Source organism: Chinchilla lanigera, unplaced genomic scaffold, assembly GCF_000276665.1.
Source record: "Chinchilla lanigera isolate Chin_1 unplaced genomic scaffold, ChiLan1.0 scaffold00032, whole genome shotgun sequence".
NCBI lineage: Eukaryota > Metazoa > Chordata > Mammalia > Rodentia > Chinchillidae > Chinchilla > Chinchilla lanigera.
In genome coordinates this window covers 9,182,451-9,200,375 of record NW_004955433.1, presented here as the reverse complement: position 1 = coordinate 9,200,375, position 17,925 = coordinate 9,182,451, and the positions used below count along the sequence as shown (strand labels likewise).

Here is a 17,925-nt window from a genome sequence, read left to right as displayed (position 1 = left end):
AAAAACCAAAAACAAAAAACAAAACAAAAAAAAAAAAAAAACAAATTAAATCAGTTTCATTGCCCTTAAAAGTGAAAGATCCAGTAAGAGTCAATTTGCATAATCCCACCCACACAGAGCTGGTGTCACTGGCAGGCTACACATACAAGTCTTTTACTCTATTCAAAGATTCAGAGCAGAGCAGATACACATTTTTAAGGCCTCTGGGCTCTGCATGGAGTGCTTGCTCTTGCCATATTAGTTCTGGCTCTTAATAAAGTTCATTTTCCTAACAATATTTATTGACTATCTAGCATGTACTAAAGACTATACTAGGCAGTGGAAGTATAGCAAATAATAATAATAAGCTAAAAGCCCTCTCTCCTGGGTATTTGCTCCGAAAGCTTACTTTCAGATAAATGAGGTCAAATACATGAACAGAGGGTCGTGGGTATAGAAGAGAACCCTGGGATACAGACAAATTGCTACTGCAGGAGCAGGGAAAACAGCAAGTCCTCCTCACAGAGCACCAGAACGCTGCCAGAACCCAGCCCAGGATACATAGTGAATTCAAGTCCAGCCTAATCTACATAGTGTGACTCTGTCTCAAAAAAGCAAAGTAAAACAAAGCAAAGCAAAACAAAGCACAGAAAAGAAAAGAAAAGAAAAGAAAAGGAAAGGAAAGAAAAGAGGGAGGGGAAGAGGAAGGGGAAGGAGAGAAGAGAAGAGAAGAGAAGACAAGAGAAGACAAGAGAAGAGAAGACAAGAGAAGAAGAAAAGAGAAGAAAAGAGAAAAAAATATGGTGATAAGAGCAGAGACTCAGAGCTAGATCTCCAGGGGTTAGATACTAGCTCTTCTTCTTACCAGCTGGGGTCCTGGCAAGTCCTGCAAGCCTGCTTTACCAGTTCCTTGGAGTACTGATGTTAGTGACAGAGGTACCATAAAGTCTTTCTCTCCAGCATTCTCAAGTCCCTTCTCAAGATCTGATCTTCTTCTAACCATCAGACGTCTGCTGGGTACCTACTATGCCAAGCACAGTATGAAGTACTTCTACCCCACATCTCTTTCTCTTTCAACCTGACATTTCTGCTCATTTTGTAGAAAAGTACACCAAGGTTCAGAAGAAATAACTTACCCAAAGTTGCTTTTGCAGGAGGGTAGTCTTCTGACTCCAACATCAGTGCTCATTCCAAGACCCCAAATTTTTGCTGGTTTTTGTTTTGGTTTGTTTTGGTTTGTTTCCTCTCAGCACGATGAGTCTTTGGAGAAAAATCTGTGGAATCTCATACACAAGAGGGATTTTTGTCATTTTTTTCAGTGATGGGTATTGAACCCAGGGCCTTATACATGCTAGATAAGCACTCTACCACTGAGCTATAAGTCCCATATGTGCAAGTCTTATTCTTTCAGCCTTGTTACCAGCACCATGGTCATCATTATTTTCAGCATCTCATTGGGAGATGATCATCTTCATTGCTGCCATTTTATAAGCTGGGATTGTGCTAAACATGTTATATCCATTGCACCCTTTACTCAAAATGACCATTAAGAAGCCAGGTGTGGTGGTGCATCCCTATAATGCTTGAACTTGGGAAGCTGAGTTAAGAGGATCCCTGAGAGTTCAAGGCCAGCCTGGGCCACATGGTGAATTCAAGTCCAACTGATCTACATAGTAAGACCTTCTCTTGAGGAAAAAAAAGAAAAAAGAAAAAAAAGAGATAGCCACAACAGCAGAGACTTTGGACGAGATATCCTGGGTTTAGACATTAGCTCTACTTCTGCCCAGCAGGGTGAGGGTGATGTTAGGCTGAGTCTCCTGCCCATTGACAGGAAGTCAATGTCATCTAGGTTGAACACAGACCTACTTCTCTACAAAACTCACGTCTTCCTGCCTCCCAGAGGCCTGCATGTCTTCTAAAAAGAGCCCTTGAGAAAATAATTCTAACATCTTCAGAGGAGCACAGGCATCTGCAATACTACAGACCCATGGATAACATAGCATGAATTTAAAACTCAAAGTAGGACTAGTAAGTGTACATCTGGCAACAGAAGCAAAGAGAAAGAAACAGGCCACGAGGATACTTTTGTGTCTCAGGTGAACCTGGGAGAAATCAAAGAAGGTGGCAGCTCTGAGCCATTAGCAACCAACATTCACCAGCTGGGGAGCAGGTATCCTGACCCTTGGCCCAGCAAAGGGGGTCTGGACCAGGCCACAGCATTAATACACATGTAGTCAAATTGTGCATGACCGATGTACCCTCCAACCAGCAGGCCAGTCCCTTGCCACTGACCCTGGAGTTGCTGGCTTAGAGTGATAATAAAAAGGAAACCCCTTTGGGATCTATCTTTATATTCTCTGCGTTCAGTGCACCCTCTTCTTGCATGCACACCACTGTTGGTGCCCCAATGCACACTAGGGCTTCCTGAGCAGAGGAGAAGCCCAGGAGTCCTTTGTAGGGGTGACCAGGAGTATATAAATGGCTCCACACTGCCCAAGACTCTGCCTGATCCACTGTCCACAGAAGTACCCATAAAAGCCACCCACAGCCTTCATCTGAGAACTCATCTTCAAAGTTTTTCTCCACCTTCAACCCCAATCTCACCTTCAATGAGAGAACAGAATCTTTTTCCCCAGGAAGAGTAATTCAAGTCACTCTCAGTCTGATTGCTTCACTCTTACTTACAAAAGCCATTTTAAAAAATCAAATATCCCTACTTCTAGCCTTGGAAGAAATGAGAATTGAGAGAGCAGCATTCTGATCTCAACAGTCAGTGAGTTCTAAAATTGTGTCCAAATGGCTCAAGGATGATCTCGATGGGAAGACGTGGGAACTTGAAAGGTGTATTCTCAGACATCACCCCAGGACAAGTGGCCCCTGCATCTCAGGAGAGAAGATTGTGGTATTTGGAGGTGTCACTTCCCCTGTGGACATATTTCAGACTAACTCACTGCGAGGGAAACTGCAGCTGCATTTATTAAAAAGAGGACTCCTTGGAGGAAAGATCTGAGGCTGAGGCTGCTTCCGCACAATGTATCCAGGGGCCCCTGCAGAACATCAGCATGAATTCAGAGACAAAGGGATTCAAGAAAGGCACACCTGTGTGACTGCAAACCCCAGAGTTGAGACAAAGCAGGAATAAGAAAGGGATGCAAAAGCTCTGTCTGAAAGGTGAGTGGAACTTTATGGAAACAACCTTTATAAAAAGATACCAAGGGGCTGGGGATTTAGCTCAGCGGCAAAAGCGCCTGCCTGGCAAGCGCAAGGTCGTGAGTTCCGTTCCCGGTACCGGAGAAAAAGCAAAAAAATAAAAAATAAAAAATAAAAAATAAAAAGATACCAGGTTCCCTTTTGTATGAAGGCTCCATCAGTGAAGAACTTCCTGGGCTACTTTTTCAAATTGTTAATTAAAAAGAAAAGCATCTCTTATTTTATTTATCAAAACACTTCATCATATGAGCTCCCTAAGCCTATCACTTAGAATGGAAACCTTAAAAGTTTAAAAGGTTCTAAAAGTGAGGGCTTGGGGAAGAAAATGTATTCTTTCTTCTGCCAAAAATGCCTTTCCCATTTTTTAATCAAAAGTACAAGTTACCTCCTAATGCTGGTGTATTATTTCCCAAAATCACATATGATGGGGTTAAGGAAGTTTGAAAAAAGAGTTTTGAAGTTTTCTAAATGCTCATCATCTCTATAACCGCTCAAATCGGGCTATTTTTTATAATTCCTTTAAATTAAATATCTTTGATAATAAATGCAAATTAGGGAGCAATAAATTATAACTTCTAGGCTGACCAGTGACTAATTATATATATTATAATTAACTCCAGTTTCCTACACAAGGTATTTATCTTAATAATCATCCCATACCATTAGCATATCTTAAAGGGATTTTGTAAAACAGGGTTTACCATTTGAAAGGGTAAACCTTTGGGCTATGAAAGGGTGCTGAATCAAAAGAGATGAAATTACTTTAAAAAGAAGTTTGGGTTAAATATAAGTTCAGAAACTCAGATTATAGTCATAAAACCCTGACTTAAAAATATTTTTCCTAAATCTACCCCCTGGCCATCACTAAAGAGCCTTTAGGTTCTAAAAATCTACAATTTCCACAAATCCATTCAAGACAGCTTGAACCCTCCAGGATCCAGTGAACACACGAATGGAAATGGGGGTTAGGACGTCAGCTGGAATTTGATGGAGGGACATGGTCAGTTTTCAAGAAATCCCTCACCCTGTCCATGAAGAGCAATGGGAAGAATCAACAGTCGGTGGTGCCAGCCAGAATGAAAAGTTTTCTGAGTTCATTCCCGTAGGACCTGTTCTTACGTATGTTTTAGAAAGGTAATTACTTCTCCGACCCACACAAAGATGAGCTGTAGGAATTATAAATGAGGCAAGGAGAGCCCATATCAACTTTTTCAGGCCCAGTTAGCTGCTGACCTTTTGTAAGAAAGTTTTTCAATTGCACTTGCTGTAGAGCTCTGGGGTGCTCCCAAAGAACCCATAACAATGACCCAGAGGTGCTGCTTCCTCTGCCTACAATGCCTATGTTTCTTTGAGACCACTGGAGCCTCGTCCTAGGGTCTCTCTTCTGGGGTTCAGGAGTCTCTGTTAAGCTTCTTGACACAGCTGGTGATCCCAGCTCTGGTCATTCTTCCTGCATTTTGCAAGTGCCCATGGGTAATTGTCCTAGGGACAAGTTGCAAAAGCCAAAGGCACCATGAAGGTCAAACTGCAATAGAATGTGCCCTGATTTTATCCAGGAGATTGATGCGCAAATCACCTTGATTTCGATTTGGCACCAGGGTTATAAAATGCACTTGCAATCACCGATAACATGTAAGATCAGGCCCAAGCGTGGGACACTGTATTTTATACCCTCCGTGGAGTTTTCCCTAATGCAACCATAAATCAGCCTGCAAACAGGGCATTTGGTCCATATTAATAGAGACAACAGTGAGAAATCCAGGGTGCACTAGGTAGGAGACGTTTTTAGAACTTGAGAAGAGCTGAAAATCTTTAGTTTGTATCAGGGCCACCCAGAGGCAACCTTAAGGGGCAGAGCGCAGCAGAGGCTTTAGGGACAGTCACAGAGGAACGCCAACTACAGGATCACCCAGCAAGAAGTGTGTGAGCATGACTACGTGTGTGCAGAAATTTCTATTCTTCGTATTTAAACAGATTTAGAATCTTAAGGTAAGAGAAAAAGTACAAACTAGGAAGTAAAGTCATTCTAATGTACAAATTCAAATGTGGAAAAGAGAGCGAAGTCTGGCAAAAAGGGGAAAAATAAGCAATCCGATCAGAAAACCACTGTTCATAAAATAACTTCTAGCAGTAACAACTACATTGTTCCTACTGTGTCTTTTCTGCCCGCCCCTACTGAATGCTTATATCAAATGAATATATTTTAAGAAAACAGTATCTTTTAAACTCACAAGGCACAAAAAGAAAAAAAAATTGATTGAAAAAAGCCCCAAAGGGCTGGGGATATAGCTCAGTGGCACAAGCGCCTGCCTGGCAAGCACAAGGTCCTGAGTTCAACCCCTGGTACTGAAAAAAAAAATTGATAAACTCACAAGGTAGCCACCATTCTTTCTATAGCCATTTAATAAGAAATACAGTGTAGAAGATCTTACTGGTCTTGGAATGTCCAGCTCAATATCAGAAAAGGAAACAGAGTTAGTGGTCATCTTTCCTGGGGTGGAGAGACAAACTCAGCTCCATATGTCCCTTAGGGAAGCTACTCTGCTTTCCCCAGCCTCCTTTCCCCCTCAACACCACACACCTCATTCACCTGTGGGCATCCAAGTCAGCAGGTGCATGGCCTCCCTCAATGGGCTTGGGAAGAGAACACCTGTGGGAGTTCCCAAGGAATAGAGGGGCAAAGAAACGTAGGTTGCAAAAAATAAATAAATAAATAAAGCAGAGAGAGAAGTAATAACCTTGTATGACTTTCTCTCCACTTTGATATTCTTTTAGAACTTCAAGATTTCTCCCTTAATCTAAAGCAAGTAAGAAAACATCTCATGAAATGATTCATCGCTTGGTGGTTACACAGATTTCTCCCCAAGTAAAACACAAAACAGCAGGCTAAATGTGCAAAAAATTAATAAATAAACATCATCCACTTAAAGCAACTAACATTTCCTTCCATTTGAAGAAAAACTATTTCAAAGCAAAAGTAAACTGCATATATGTCTTTTGTAAATTATCACATTTGTATTTCTGGACATCATTTAAGAATGGGCATGGCTCCTCTGCTCGGTAGCATATTCCTGCACTCCATCCTACTGAGGAGGCAGACACAGCAGGATCACAAGTCAGAGGCCAGCCTGGCAACTTAGACACTGTCTCACTCACCTAAACTAAACTAACATGAAATAAACTAGCATAAAACAAACTAACATAATGTAGACTAACATAAAATAAAATAGGAGTACAGCCCACTGGCAAAGCACTTACTTGGCACAAGGCCCTGGGTTCAGTTCCCAGTACTGGAAGAAGGAAAGAAGGCAGGGAGGGAGGGAGAAAGAAAGAAGAGGGAGGGAGGAAGGAAAGAAGGAAGGAAGGAGAGAATGGAAAGGAAAGAAAAGTGGCAGAAGAGGCTGGGGTTTTAGCTCAGCAGCACAGCGCCTGCCTCGCAAGCAAGCACAAGGTTGTGAGTTCGATTCCTGATACTGGAACAAAAAAAAAAAAAAAAACAAAGAAGAAAAGTGGCAGAATTTGGGTCTGAGTTAAACAAAGGAGAGAAATCTGACATCACTCTTAGAAATTACCCCTAGGGCCATGCTGACTCAGCTGGAAGCCTGTGTCTCAGGACACTCTCATTCTATGATTTACTCTTTCTTTCACTTAAAGTGGAAAAATATGCATCCCTTTTTTTTTAAACCATCCTTTCTCTATTGGTATCTTATCAAGGTAAGAAAATAAGTTACTAAATACTTCTGTGTTATATTTAGAAATAGGGAGAAAACTGACAGGCATTCTTAGAGCATTGAGGGCAAGTTTATGTTTCTGATATCTGGCTTCATTGTACCCAGATTAAACTTGCCAACAGTTTTATATAATTTAAAACAAAAACACAAAGCACAAATATAAGAATAAAAGGAAGCTAGCTCCCTGCTGCACTCTGCCCAAGGTCGGGATGTCAATTTAAAATAGCAGAAAAAGAGAAGCAAAGTAGAAATCTACATTCTCTTTCCAAAACACAAGGCTGCACTCTGATTGGATACCCACCCTCTTAGATGCGCATCACACCTCCATGCTCCCAGCGCCCAAAAAGGCTTCAGGGTGTCTACCCACCCATGTGCACACTGAGCTATGCCTAAAAGCAAGAAGAGGCTTCTTGCCAAGGAGTCACTGCTGACCCAGCCCAGTGGATTTACAAAATGGAATCTTCTGCTTCTGGGCAAAAAGAACATTTCTGGGTAGTGTCTGCTGCAGAGAAGATGCAGACAGCATTTAGAGGAACAGGCATAGGCTGGGAAGGTCCAGTTGGCCCGGGATCGCCTCTGTTGTAGCTCTTGCCCTAGGCCTCCCAAAAACCTGAGCAGCCAAAATCCAGGGCTGGTAAGCCACACCCCCAGCATCTGTGAGGCCCTGGGTTGGGTTCTTAGAAAAAAGAAAAATTTTCAAATACAGGGTTTCACCATATTTGAGAGTTATAAAAGCACCCCTCCAGTGAGAGTCTCTCTGATAAATAAATCCAAGAGAAACATCAATACACAGGAGAAAGTGATGCTGGCACATGTACTTTAGAAAGGGCCAAGTAGGGCGGAAGGCTGGCCTAGAAAGCCCACTAGGATTTTATAATCCTTCTGGAGGTGAGACCTCAAATGGCAATATTGGGGACCAAGGAAAAGGTAGCAGTACAAGATGGTCTTAAGAAGCAACAAGGTAATAGGTAGGGATTAAAGAGTACATGGGAAGTCTCAGCACCCAACTCTCAATTTTGTTATAAAACTAAACTGTCCTAAATTTTTTTTTTTAATTTTATAAAGAAGTCTTAGAAAAAAAGCAGTAAGTGCTTCCGGTGGAGCTCATGATTAGCCCATCTGGGGAGAGTGTCCTGCGGGATTCAAAGAACGCTAAGGCAAAAACTGTGACAGTGCTCTGCCTGGGAGGTGGCATCAAATCCAGGGCAATGAGGATCTGGGTGCTGTCAAAGTAGCATTTATAACCTAACACATTACAATCTGTATTATTAGAATATCTGACCATCATTAGATATTGTAAGTGGGCATGAGGCAAGCTCATCTCTGCATCAAAGAGTTAATACAGCATCCTTTATAGATATTATATTTGGGTTTTTCTATTCTTGCTCCTCTATTAGTGATTCAAAGGACTGATGTGGGCGAGGCTTCAGAGAATTTCAAGAGCGGGTGGATGGCAGCGCTGTGTTTAGCAGGTGAGGGGCCTCCACTCTCCCTCCCAGGGCCTCACCCCCTGTGGGGACAGAGGCCAGCACAGGGCTTTCTCTGCCATGTATTCCTCTCCTCTGCTGAGCACCTTTTCTGTGTCAGAGCGGGCACGTGTGCCTCTTGCTCTCACTGTCACCTCGCTCTGGCATCTTCCCACCACTCCGCTGCTTCTCTGCCCCCAGGAATCCCCACCCTCCAAGACACCATTCTTGATAATTGTAGTTTATTGATTTTCCTAGCGTTTGCTGCCCCTGGCGCCATGTTCTTCATCTTAGGTGGGCGCCTTCCCTTCCATCATCTCTGCATTTCTCTGGAGCAGAGTGTTTCCTGGGCTTACCCACAGAGCCGCGCTGCCCCAAAGCTGTGGGGCCACACTCCCTCCCTCAGCCCCACCCTCCATCCACACTGAGGCCCTGAGAGTGAATCCGGACAGAAGTTGAACTAATCATAGCAGTAAGCATGCACTGGCATTTACCGCAAGCCAGACACGTCGGTAGGGTCCGTCACAGGCAGGCTCCACGTCCTCCCAAGTCCCTGTCACCCATCACCTGAAGTCTCAGCTTTTCAGGGCTGCAGATGGGACATGGCCCCAACCTGGTACACACAGATTCCTAATTCTCACCCCCTCCCCAAAAAAAAAAACCACTCATTGATTCAGGCGAAGCAGATGATGGTACAGGGTGAAGGGAAAATGACCCAAGATGCAAGTTTAAAACAACAAAATTTGCTCCGCAAGATTAGTTTGATCAGCAGATTCCCCGCCCACTACTATCCAGACAGAGAGGGTCCTGGCCAGCTTGAGCCGGTGCCCCAGATGTCGAGGAGACGACCTGACTCCCAAGCTGTTTACTTCTCAGCCATAAACAGGAAGGCCATAAAAGGGGCCCCTATTGGTCACCCCGTCAGGGGCTTCTCCCTCCTCCTCCCTTCCTTTTCCTCATCCCCCAGTGCACGTCCACAGGCAGAGCAAGTGCTTCCTCAAGGATGTCACCACCCCCAAAGTGCCTTCATCTCTTGGCTGGAAATTCCAACCAGTCATGTCACACTGAGTTAGAGAACAAGGGTGGACACCTGTGCCAGCCCAGACAGCCCAGGGACACAGGAGTTACAGCAACCGACAGATGTTCAGTTACCTATCACAATCCCCACTGGCAATCTGAGTTTCCACTAATGGATACACAGAAAGAACCCATTTCCTGGAAACACAAAACTTAGATTAAAAAAAAAAAGTCCTGGAGGGAAAGGTATTCAGATCCTGAGGGGTGAGGACAGAGCACGGGAAGGAAAGATTAGACACAACATCTCAAAGAATGCTCTCTATCACATTCTTTGCAAAAGATTCTGCCCCCAAAATGTTGGCAGGGGAGTCACAGCTGGGCAATGATGTACTCTTGGAGATGGTGGTGCACATGGCTTCTTAAAAGACTCTGATAAATCCTATAGCAAAACACCTTGCTTCGTTGCATAACCAATTTTCCAAATGTTTTTACTCAGAACATTGTATTTCCACAAATGACCAATTTACTTTATGACATTTCAATTCCCCATTGATATTTTGGGAACCTCTGCATTACTACTACATGAGATCAGGTGTTTGGGATTCGCACTGTTCTCATTCTACCATCACTTTCCTTGTCAGAGTCTTAGTGATAGAGCCAATGGATGTGGCTCTCTCCACTGTTTGCTGTCCTGTTCCCCCAAGAAGCAGCTGAGCACAAGGAAAAGATGAGGTGGATGGAGATGCTTGGCTCAGGGAGGGATTTGTTGAGGAATGGCTGCCTTAGGGTCCCGGGGGATCTCTAGATTCCAGAAAGCCTTGTGCTGTGACAGCCCCTTCTCTCTGGGACTCAGTGACATTCAGCCCTATCCTCCTCAAACCCACAAGTGGAAGGTGACAGCAAAACTTCCAGATATGCATTATATGGAATTATTTCTTCAAGGTGTGTGTGTGTGTGTGTGTGTGTGTGTGTGTGTGTAAGGAAGATCGACTCATAAAAAAATTTTGAATGATCCTAACAAAAAGTTTTTATTTGACTGAGCCCTTAAAAAATGTATGTGACGGGGCTGGGGATTTAGCTCAGCGGCAAAAGCACCTGCCTGGCAAGCGCAAGGTCATGAGTTCGGTTCCCGGTACCGGAGAAAAACCAAAAAAAAAAAAAAAATGTATGTGACTTTTCCCTGGCCTATGGCCCTCACATCAGCCAGGGAATGTCCCCAGTACCTTTCATCTCTCATTGCAAGAAGCGTCTGTGGGGTCAACCATTTCACTGCAGCCTTACAACCCCCTAAACCATCTCAGACCCTGGGCCAGCTCCCTTTGCTGCCTGCATTTTGTCACTTAGTACACACCTGTTACTCACTGCAATTTCTTGTTCTTTAAAAGTCAGAAGGTTTCAGATGGATGAACCCAACCTTGCTCACTGATGTCTTAACCTCACAGTATTTTTAAAAAATGTTGTCTTTGGGGGCTGGAGGTTTAGCTCAGCAGCAGAGCACCTGCATGGCAAGCATGAGGTCATGAGTTCGATTCCTGGTACCGGAAAAAAAAAATGTTGCCTGTGTGTACTAATTAAATAAGTGCACTTAAATCTCTGAATGTACGACCTCTGCATAAAAGGAAGATTCAGCAACAATAGGAACACTTTCCTTGTTTTCAGATAGTTCAAATAACTTCAATTTGCTAAGCTCTCCATTCCCTAATGCCACTGGAAAATTAAGACATTAGCTACCTCTGTGATCTTGGGCAACTTTCTCTACTACTCATTACCTGTGTGATCTTGAGCAAGTTAATAATCATCTCTGTGTCTTGATTTTCTCATCTGGAAATGTGAACAATGATAGTATTCTATCTATATCCACTAGGTTAAGCCAGGTTTGCTGTGTAAAAAATAAATCTCCAACATGTTAGGGCATTACCATGATGAAAGTTGATTTCTCCAACTCTGTATCTCATGCTGGTGAACATAGGGCAGGGGGAGTAGTGGAAGGCTTTGATTGTCATAATGGTGTAGAGTTCCAGAGCAAAGAAGGTTCCAATCTTGGCCTACGTATCCACAATCAAAGCCAAAGAGAGAAGGGGCTGTCACAGCACAAGGCTTCCTGGAATCTACAGCTCTCCCTGGACCCAGGAACCATAAAGTCAGAGTTGGGAGGAAACTGAAGAATCACACACTCTTAAAACTTCGACTGGAGTGCTCGCTTCGGCAGCACATATACTAAAACTTCGACTGGAAAGGGACATACATTTTTTCACTCACATCCCAGTGGCTAAAGCAAGTCATATGTGCTTGCCTAACTTCAAAAGGGGCAAAAGCATTAATGTACAACCAGGAGAGCCACTGTGATACTTCAGAGCCTTCCCTTCCACTGGCCTTTTGCCAGTTAATTTTAACTCTCAGATTGACTAAGAGTCCTGGAAAGGTGGCTGGACCATGGATGAGCTATGTTCATTTCATCCACTGAGGTGCAGAGCTGATATCCAGTGTTGTTAGGAAGGACTGGCTGGAGGAGGTGGGTCACTGGTGGGTTTGGAGGCTACATCTCTCCCTGGAGCTTTTGTGCTCTGCTTTCCAGCCACCACGCATGCACAACTTCACTCTACCATGCCCACTGGTATCATGTTTCTTCTTTGAAGCCAACTGACCATGGATGGAAGCCTCGAAAACCATAAGCCAAACAAACCTCTCCTTCTTTAAGTATGGCTTTCAGGTATTTTGTCCTATCCATGCAAAGCCACTAAACAGAACCCTCCAAAGGCTCTGGACCTAATGTTATATTTGTTGCTTGGTATTTCTTTTTATTATGGGTATTTATTTTTATTATTATTTCTTTGTATTATTGTTATTAATTTTTTACTAGTACATGTTTGTAATCAATAGTGATTCCACTTACAATGGGGAGTTTGTACATGTAAATAACACATCTTAATTCTTTTGTGTCTTCAACTCCCTTTCGTTCCCCTTCCTATAACTTAACTTGATGCTTCTTTACATAAAGAAAGAGGACCCCCCCCCGCGCAATTGGATAAATTGAATCTATCCCTGGCTAGATACACTTATGAAGAACTCTAATGACTTCCTCATGACTGAACCAGCTTCTGTGAGAACCAAGTTAACCCCTGGCACTTTCAAGCCAGTGCCCAGCACTGGGTCTGTAACCTACCAGTGTGCAATCTAACTCTATTATAGGCCATGTACATACCTGTGACTTTCACTCTGGACCAACACATTCACACTAGATTTGTTCTGAAAGGAAATTGGGCCTATCATAAGTCATCGTTAACCAATGTGGAAAATTGCCATAATGTAGCCAAACATACTTTGGTGTGTGTATATATCTGTGTGTGTGTGTGTGTGTGTGTGTGTGTGTGTGTGTGTTGGAAATCTGTGACTCTGAGGAAGTCCTGTCCCTTTCTGGATCCCTGTCACCACTTCTGTCCATGGATGAGGGGAGGAACTAGATGATTGCTCCATGGTGCCAAACTCGGGGAGTTCTTGAAGGATGTAGGCACAGGTAGGAATACTGGTTGTGCAGTGAAAGCCAGAGCAGATTAATTATGCAGGCAGCCCCACCCTCTGTAAAAGGCCCATCTAGGAAGTCAGCCTGCAGGCATTGTTCCTTGGGATATTACAGGCCTGTGTCTTTGCCCTCCTCATCCAAATAAAGCTTCCCAGCAGTCCACTTCCGGGCCTCCCCATACCCTGCCCCCTCCTGCTGTCACTGGCTCACAGCTGTGGGTTCTTTTCCTAACAAGCTTTTCTGGTCAGACACAGGGATGAAAGAAAGGGCCTCTCTGATGAAGCAGTCAAACCCTTTGCTTGGTGAGTCTCTCCCTCTTTTTTTTTTGTGCCAACTCCCAATTATATTCTCACCACATGCTTAGACTTTTTTTCCTATTTGAATGCAAAATAGATCAAATCTAAATCACACCAAAAAAGCCCCAGCCAAGGAGCGAAGTATTTACCAGCTGAATATCTTAGGCAAGTCCCGTAATCTCTGAGTCTGGATGTTCACCTGTAAAAATGGAGATACCTGCCATGTTTCTGGGGGCTGCTGGTAAGACAGAAGTGTTTTGCTACATTCAAAAGACCTTATAAATATAAAAGGGTGGGGAAGCGTGTCCCCAAATTAATTGTGTTTTGATTTCTTGCAGTCAGAATGTAGTAGTTTTCTACTGCTGTGAAATAAATTACCATGAATCTAGTAACTTGAAACAGTGTTCATTTATTACCATACACCTCTGTAAGCCAAAAGCCCAGGTAGGCTCTCCTGAGTTCTCGGTGTCACAAGATCAAAATTAAAGTGTCTGCCGGCTAGGCTCTTATCTGGGGGCTCTGCTTCCAAATTCATTTAAGTTGTGCACAGAACTTAGTTCCTTCTGGTGATGGGTCTGATGTGTTTTTTTCCAATCAGTTGGAGGTTGAAGTTGTTCTCTGCCTCTCTAAGCTGTCCACACTCCTCCTCATGGGGTTCTTTCCAAAGTCAAAGCCAGAAAGTGAGCACTAAATCTTCACCTGATTGAGTCAGGTGAAGACGATTGATCTCCATCTTTAAAGGTCAATTTACTTAAGATTTTAATTATACCTGAAAAAGCCCTTCCCAGGAGTACCTTCATGAGTGCCATATGTGATAACCAAAAGAGGAGACTCTGCCTCCCTGTCTTTGAGGGGGCAAGGAATGTTTGTAGAACTCTGCCTACTACACAGTAATTGGTAAACTGTCTAGAAAAGTAAGATGATAAATGCTCAGCAAAGAAAGGAGTTTATAGCTAAGTGGTTTGGGGACTCTCGGGGTAAAACAGAGTTTTGCTAGCTAGCTTTCCAGTTCAGGGGATATGGAAGCCATTGTTATGCCACTGTGTTCAGTGACTTTTCAAAGCATGCGACATCCCCCACATTTATTAAGTGATAACACTCTTCTCTGCCAGAATACTGGTTATGCTTTCTAAACCACCTTGAGACACAGTTATCACTGTTTTTAAAGGAATTATAGTTTTTCATGTAAACAAAGGCCCAAAATGATTGGATTAGTTAACTTTCTGTCACTGTGACACAGCACCTGTTTCAGCTAGTTACAAGTGGCCATGTAAGGGACCTTCTACTGTGCCTCCTACAAGGGCCACGTCCACAATACCTCCACCTTACCTGTGGGGAATGCATTCCAAGACCCCCAAAGGACACCTGAAATCATGACTAGTACTAACTCTATGTAGACAGTGTTTACCCCTAGAAACCTATAATAAAATGTAATATATTATCTAGGCACTACAATAACTGTCTTAGTCACACCCCTCATCATCAGGATATACTACTAAACACCTACAACTTGGAGGAAGAGAGGTTTATTTTGGCTAATGTTTAGCAGAGGTTTCAGCCCATGGTTAGCTGGCTCCAGGACAGAAGTGGCATGGCGGAAGGGTCTGAGTGAGGAAAGCTGCTCATGGAGGAAAGGAAGCAGAGTCAAGGAAGGAGCCAGAAAGGGAGATATGACCTTCTGGGTCACTCCCACAGTAATTCATCTCTTCTGACCAGGCCCCACCTCCTTACATCAGGTCAGTTTTAACACCCCTATAATCTAATCACCTTCCAGAGATTCCAAATGAGGCTTTAGGGGAACATCTATATATAAATCATAATAATAATAAACTAGAACAATCATAACAGTATACTATAATAAAAGATAGATGTTCCTCTCTCTTTCTCTTAAAACATCCTGTTGCTCTGTATCCCTCTTCTTCTTATGCATGACATGAGGTGAAGCACATGATGAAGGCAATGTGTTGTAGTGTTAGGCAGCTACAGGAGGGTTACTACATAACAGGCTGTCTTAGTTACTTTTCTCTCATTGCTGAGACAAAATACCTGATGCCCAGAATTAAGGAAGGAAAGGTTTATTTAGCTCACAGTTTGTGAAGGTTTCAGTCCATACTCAGCTGGCTCCAAGGCAGAGTGCCACATGGCAGAGGGCAACAGTTCATGGTGGCAGAAAATAGCAAAAGCAACAAGAGCAAATTGGAGGAGCGACAGGGAAAAAAGCAAGCCTCTTTCCCTCCTTCATACCATATGCAAACTATCCACCCCAAGGCAGGTGTAGCACTCATACCCATAAATCAATCGTAAACTCTAGAAGCCTGCCCCATGACTGCACGAGGTTTTAGGGGGACATCCACAAACCATAACATAGGCAGTGCAATACTGCAACAATAAATGTGATAAATAAGATGGCCACTAAGAGGCAAACTGGAGGATGCCACATACCACTTGGATACACTGGACAAAGGGATGACTCATCTCCAGAAAGGACAGAGCAGGATGGCACAAGATTTTATCACACTATGTAGAATGGGACACAATTTAATATTTGTGGAGCACTTGAAGATTTTCCACTTAATATTTTTGCATAATGGCTGACTATGTATACCTGAGAACATGGAAAGCAAAACCACTGGTGAAGGGGAATCACTGTCTTGTACCACTAGCAACCCAAGAAGGCTGCAGATTCCACAGTCATGCTCACTGCCTGGAAGGTGGTGCCTACCCCAGAACTCGGTTTCCCTTGGGTTAAGACTGAAAGACTAGAATAAGAACCATATCTAGAGAGGGACAAGGGGGATAGGGGAGTGAGGAGAGTGTGAGGAACACGATCCCTCAAAACTAGGCATTTTCCCATTGTCCTTCTGGGCTAAGCTGCTCTGACCACCCCTCAGCAGAGAGGAAGGTCCCTTCTTGGAAAGCATATCCCTAACAAGCAGTCCCTTCTCCAGGTGTCACCCCCACCCCTTGTGGCACAGTCCTAATGTCCCTTTCATCAACTGACCCAGGGACATACCAGAGGCCAGGCCTGCGGCCACTCTATCACCCAACTGTGTGCACTTGAAATAGGAAATGGGTGCGTGTCATACATTCCCCTCTTCACTAGCCCCCACATCAATTCCAAAATAATTTTTGCTTTCAATCCATTTAACTGCTGCTTTATTCTTGATTTCAAATGTTTTTCCTGAAAGAATCCCAGCCATCTTTCAGGTAAATACCAAGTAGGTTGTGGACACTCTAATAAACTGCAACCTCAGATAGAAGGTTACTCTTGCTAGAGGCAAGTGATTGAACATTTTAATAGCACAGCCAACTTATCAACAGATTTTTTTAAAAAAAGAGAGGAGTGATTTTATTCTCTCAGCTTGATTTTCTGAGTATTTTACTACTGGGGGGTTCAAATGTCTATCAAAGATTTTTGAAGCCCAAGTCCGACCTTGAAGAACCTCGAAAGGTTTCTACAACTCAGCACTGCACCGTGCCCTATAAACAGTCCAGGACATTGCCTGCACATGTCTAATTATCCAGTTCAATATCACCATGGCGCCTAAAAGGTTTTTAATATAGATATTAAATATATCCATATCATCGCTTCAGTGGGAGCATGAGCTGTGCTTTTTTCCTCTGGGGTCTTCCAAGCTATTTGCTGCTGACATGCACTATTAAAAATAAACCTACCCTGAGGAACTAGTCATTTTACATGGTATTAGGACTAATGTTATCATTTAAGTAGCTGCAGAGATTTCCCAACTACAGAGGCCCCAGATAATGATGGAAACATGATCATGTGAGATAATCTTTCGTGCGGAAATGACTTTCATCATCTGTAATATGTCATTTAGATGCTTATTTAAGACTTAAACTATTGAACAAATATTGATGCCTTCAATGGAATAAAAAACCATCAATGCCACAATTAGATAAAGAATCAGATTCAATTCTGGGGCTTAGGACTAGGCTGGGTATGAAACGATATCCCTGAAATCTTTGTAGCAAGTCAGGTTGGGAGGGAGGGGAAGAACAAAGCAGGAAATCTACTTCAGTTCCACTGCATGTTCCATTTAGGAGCAGGCAAAGCACGAGCATTTCGTGTCTACAGAATCTGTATCATACCCCTATAAGAAAAATTATATTTTATCCCCAAGTTATGGTTGAGGAAGTCAAAATTCAGTAAGTTTTCTTAAGCTGAAATTCAAACAAGGTCATTAGTAAGATATGGGAAAAACAAGACCTGAAGTAGCTCTGATTCCAAAGTGTGTATGCACTACACAAATAGTGCCCTTGCCCACCATTTGTGGAGAGGACAAGATGCTGACAGGTTTCTCTACTTACCTATGAGACAGAGAAGACTGCAGTGGAATTTGCCATCTATTCATCCATGGTTTCAGATGATTCATCTGCTCCTCCACCAAGAAATACATATTTAGTGAACATTGCAATGCACTAGGCACTCAGGAACAGAGAAGCTTGGAGCTCCAGCTCCAAGCCCTAGATGGAGGTCTACATGCCGGGCCTCTTGGTCTGGTGGGAACAAGATGCCCATAGTGAGTAACTGCCCAGGCTGGCAAAGGCAGTGCCCGCACTGTGTATCCATACAGTTTTAGAGACCTTTTGATAGAGCAGGTGGAAGCAAAGACCTCTTCAACTCTGAGAAACATGGCACTAAGAGTTTGCCCAACTGCATCAGATTCAGAGCTCCCAAGAGATAT

The 17,925-nt window shown here is 43.3% G+C and overlaps 1 long non-coding RNA gene across 1 annotated transcript in view; it reads right to left on the bottom strand.

Annotated features, from left to right (window-relative positions):
* LOC102020155 overlaps window positions 1–11,496 on the bottom strand; it is a 34,415-nt gene extending 22,919 nt beyond the window's left edge. Inside the window, exons 1-3 of the long non-coding RNA XR_261569.1 lie at window positions 11,322–11,496; window positions 11,173–11,224; window positions 1,116–1,262 (exon numbers count right to left, since the gene is read on the bottom strand). This is a non-coding gene — a long non-coding RNA (uncharacterized LOC102020155). The remainder of the gene's footprint in view (window positions 1–1,115; window positions 1,263–11,172; window positions 11,225–11,321) is intronic.
* Window positions 11,497–17,925: the final 6,429 nt, after the last annotated feature.